Genomic DNA, 5,251 nt, shown 5'->3' with positions numbered 1-5,251 from the left:
TGTATAATTATTCTTTAGATGTGAAGATGCCGCGAACGTACAAACGGAAGACTGACAGGCAGAGCTGGTGCTCCAGCAATATGGCTGCTGCCATTAAAGATGCTGTTATGCTCGCAGATTTTGACAGGTGGTGAATAGGCCATGTAACAAACGTACGGAAGGAGTAAATAATCGGAATAAACATCATTAATGAGTGCCCTGTAGTCGAGACTTCCGTTCTCGGCCGCGATAATTTTATTCATGGATTACCGACCGAATTACGAATCCGAAGTGACAGGTAAGTAAAATTTACCTTGCCACAGAGCGTCTAAAGAATCTGTGAGAGAGTACCATAGTAAGCCGTTCTACAAGGAAGGTGTTTTTATTCAACTTCAATTTAAATATTGAAGATCTTTTAATTAAGATTACATGTACTATTCCGTCGCAGAGAATAGTTTGAATACACAATAAGATTTCATTCGGATTTGACATTTTCAAAGTTTTATTCAATTAAAACAATTTTAATTAAATGGTTTTTATTCACATTTCACGTACGATTTAATTCGACTCAAGTTGACCACGGCGAACCGTACCGAATTACCGGAGTAAATAAAGTTTTGTCCTTCTAGCAGACAGAATTACTGACATCGCATAATTTAATGATAAATTAACCTATCATGATCAGGCGCGTTAAGCGCCGCCCTTATATTTCAAGCTAAAATAATGAGATTCTAATTCTCAGAAATGCATTTTTACGATTCTTGTCGATGTTTTTCTGTCAAATCGCGCTATAGAACATAATTTACGGTATCAGAAGGGCGCCTTATCGCTTCAACCCTTTACATGGTACATAATCTATGTATGCTCGCGGTTGAGATCACACGTGCGGTAGTCGGAGATTGCGCGTGTCAAACCTGTTTGGATTGACAGATCCACATATACATATGCATATATAGATCTATCTAAGTGTACATAGCTATTTAAATGCGAACTTCTGATTCTTTACAACTAGCTATTAGAAGTCATTAATGCGGGGTACAGAGAGGAGTTGTCATGTAATTTCTTATTCTCAGTCATGATTAATAATTATTCATTCTAATAATAACGATCTATTTCAATTTCTAAATGTACTGCATGTCTTGTTTCATTTGAATTATTTCAAATGTTTACCGCTCTTAAAACTATTAACTGATAAGTATTCAGTAATAGGGTTTTACCGCCCTGAGATACTAGTTCTAAAACAGCTTAGGTGTACAGTGTTGCATTTGCATGCACAGAAAATGTGCAAGTTTTCATGTTGCAAGTGGGAGGAAAATAAAATTGTAAACATATTTTGGATGGGAACCAAATGACTGCTATAAACGGCAACAAAAAAATAGAATGGAAGGGATTTGCCTAACAAATAAATTTAAGAATTAAAATTTGTATCGATTTTAAACAGGAAAATGATTCAAAAGGTAGAAATTTAATTGTTAATAAATATATATTTTTTACATAATTAATATTATTAACAGGTTTATCAAATAAAGATTGTTTAAATATAATACGAGAAAGTGATATATTTTTGCATAGGGGTGAATTTTTCTTAACATTTGGCCTCTTTTTTTAAATATAATTTTTCACCCTTTCTTCTTATAAAATACATGGTAAACATGTAACTTGTTTCTGTCATTTTTGGGTTAACCTCCCTAAAATAATCTACAAACAGAATTTCATAGTATAATGAAGATTCTTGTATTAATGTTATTTTTGAAAAAAATTATATCGAAAGGAAAGATATTCAGAAAATAATTATTTGAGAAAAATATAGTTAATCATTTGATTACTTGTTGTTTTTAAACAAAATTATTAATTTATATGGATAAAGGGTAAGAACGATCACTTTCACAATTAAATAACATTACAAAGTGAATCCATGGCCGGCACGAAAGAGAGAATGAAACTATAACTCATGTATTTGTATTTAATTTATTTGGGAGTGAAATTTTGAGTACGAAGCCTTTTTGAAGCTTTAAAGGTAGCAGCCAAGGTAGGCGTTAAGCATTTCGTCCTCCAGATGAGTTGTCAAAATGATAAGATTCAATTTGCGTGTAGATTAGGTAGATTGAGTTTAGATTGAATTTGGTTTGGACTCAGGCAGAAGCCTGAGTCTATTTGTTAATAAAATAAATGTAGTTTTTTAAGCGATTTTCGTGCAAGTGTTAGGGAGAACCTCTTTGATATTTTAAAACTTCCTTCTTTATGAAACTAGTTAGATAAATTTATGTATCACCAAATTAATTTTTTTTTAATTACAATCTCCATTAAATGTTTACTAATTTCATTTTATTTAAATATGGGTGTTTTCTGTGACTTTTCGTCGCCCCACATATCCCTCTGTCGAATGAGCTAGAAATTCTGCAAATCATTGAATCCAATTAAAATCCGAAATGACGCCGGAAAGCGTCTGGCGCCTGCAGGTAATTATACGCTTTTGTTCAGTTAGTACATTTGTCTTAAAAATTATATAGCCAATTTTTAGTACTATTTCACACCTGTTTTCCCCCAAGGTTGGAAAGGGTATTAGAACCTATGCAAGGGTTTTGCATCGACTAGCCCTTACAAAAAGCCCTTCGCTTATCTTTTCTCATAAGCGAATGCACTGTCAAACTTAATGACTCAAAACAATATCTCTTTTCCTTCTTTTTATTTTCCAAAGTCACTTTAGAGCGAACAAAAATATTGAATTAATTTTACATTCAAAATTTCAGATAAAACACTCTTTTGTGTGTTAAATGACTAATTTAATAATTCATTCAATATCGAGATCAAAACAAAACAAATCTGACACACGTGCTAATGTTTTTGATCTACATCCCTTCCCTACCTAAGTCATTTTTATATGAAATATAAAACAAAACAAAAATAGACAATATAACAAAAAAAATTTACATCAATAATTTCGTTAGTCTCAAAGGCCAAAAGAGATAAGTTGGGTCGAACTAATCTGTCCAAACGACCTGGTAAAGGAATTGCCTAGGAAAGTTGAGGTCATAGCACATGGCGCTGGTGTCTCTGGTGACTTTCTTACACAGTGCGCGGGTTCCCGGAATCAGTTCTCTCTCCGGGTCTCTTCGCGTCCCAGTGGGCTTCTTTTATAGGCCCGGTAAAATTGATTATGCTTAACTAAAACATATTTTTCTTAACAAAATAAGCATTCGATTTTGGCGGAAAAATGAAAAATCAAATTTTTCTTTGCAAAAATTTTTGTCACGTAAAGTAATTTTGAATATTTATATGTTATACGTTTTTAACTTTAGGAGCGAACGGATCGAGGGAGAATGAGAGGGTGTCGATTAAAAGTTATAATAAATAAACGAGCATACGAGAGAAACTCATGAGCGTATGTTCCTCTAATTCCGCGCCCTATATCATAATACAACAAATATACATTTTAAATATTAATCACGGAACAAAAATTAAGATTATCGACCCTTAAGCCAATTAAAAAAAATCTTGTTTACAGTTACTGTTAATAGTATGATTTACAGGTATACTCGATTAAAAACTAAGGTCCAAAAATAATTATTTTGATTAAGCTTAAACTTTAGAAGAAAACGCGTAACCGCTCTTGTTAAACAGACTGTATATACTAATTATAAATGGATACTTTGTAATATTGACCAAAGCAGAGCAAATTGACTCAATTTGTCCGAATCATTCAATGAGTTTCCAAGCTATTAATATAGGAAAATTTATAATAACTGAACAAAATTGCAAAATTTTGTCACCAATAGTTTCATTAAATATCAGAAACAACGATCTAAATGTTACGCGGGCAATAAACTGACACGGTAAAAATTTAAAAGGATTTCACCACATAAAATGCACGCGAATGTTAATATTAAATAGAGTTTTTTTCAAGGTAATATTAATTTAAAAATGTTTCAGTTGTAGCTAGTAACTAAATTTAAATGTCAAGAAACGCGAGGAAAAGAACAAACTTGATCTCCAAATGCATTATACGTTTTTGAGGGAAAATCATTTTCTCGATACCAGATGAAAGATTGGCTACTGTAAATATATTGCTGTAACAATTAAATGTTTTTCTAATCTAAAAATGATAAAATTATACACAATCTGTCGAAAATAATAAATCCTCGAACTTAGCACCTTGGTCAAAATTACTGATCTGCGAGAACAGTCTATATAAAGTAACTAAGTGTTTAACTCAAACATATGACCTGGAAATACCAGACATTACTTTAATAAAAAACAGTATGATGTTATCAACAAACATTATTAACTCAAATATAGTACGGAACACACACCTTGGTGTAGATAACGCTGAAAGCATTTTAGAAACGATTTCGAGTCATCACCGGATCCAAACATGAAAAGAAAATGATTTAGAGTGGTTTCGATATTTAGGATATACATCTTTAGGTATAATTAGTTTCTTGACATTGAGGAGTGATATAAAAAATGGTGTATGTGAATCAGTAAAAGTTTTATATAAAACATTTAATTCAGTTTATTAGTTCTAAATAAAATGTATCACAATAAGCCAGCAGAAAAGATTTCTAGTGTACATCATTAGGAGGATGACCAAACTACACTTCTAGCTGGAATAAAGGTTATGCAAACCAGAGTGAAATATTAGGACGTCTTGCCTTTTTTTAATTAACACCGAGTGCCGAATAAATAACTGGCTCAGCACCGGTGTAAATGGTTGGCGCTGAAGCCATCCAATAATCTGTTATTTCACAACGTAGGTGAAGCGCGGACGTGATTCCCACCTTCAAAATACCCGCGAATGCTAATATTCAACATAGCGGTAACAGCGCAGCTCATTGGTCAATGCAGTCAGCAGGTAATCGCAGCCGACCGACGTGGAAAAGCGCGGTCGGAAGTTCCAGTGTCCCATACGTGAGCGCGCGGATACTGTGGGTAAAATTCTTTTAAGGCGCGAATCGGCATGGTTACCGCAGCCCAGAAGCACTAAACGGGCCATCTGCGCAATCCTTCCTTGGATGGTTGGAGCTTGACGGTGAAAACCTTGAGGATTGTTACTCAGTCTGTGTGAAACCATCGTTGAGTTTAAGTTTCTTTTATTAAAAGAAATAATCTGCAACTACCAGTGGACGAACAAAAGGTTGTACGGCCAAGTCCGTAATTTCTCTCAATATCAGTGGACGAACAAAAGTCGTACAGCCGAGTTCGTGATATTTCTCTGCGAGATCAGAACGTTAATTGTAGTCTGGTGAACCAGACAAGACCAACTTTTTTTCTT

This window comes from Belonocnema kinseyi, chromosome 9 (assembly GCF_010883055.1).
Source record: "Belonocnema kinseyi isolate 2016_QV_RU_SX_M_011 chromosome 9, B_treatae_v1, whole genome shotgun sequence".
In the NCBI taxonomy this organism is placed as follows: Eukaryota; Metazoa; Arthropoda; class Insecta; order Hymenoptera; family Cynipidae; genus Belonocnema; species Belonocnema kinseyi.
Note: the sequence above shows the minus strand (reverse complement) of the source record.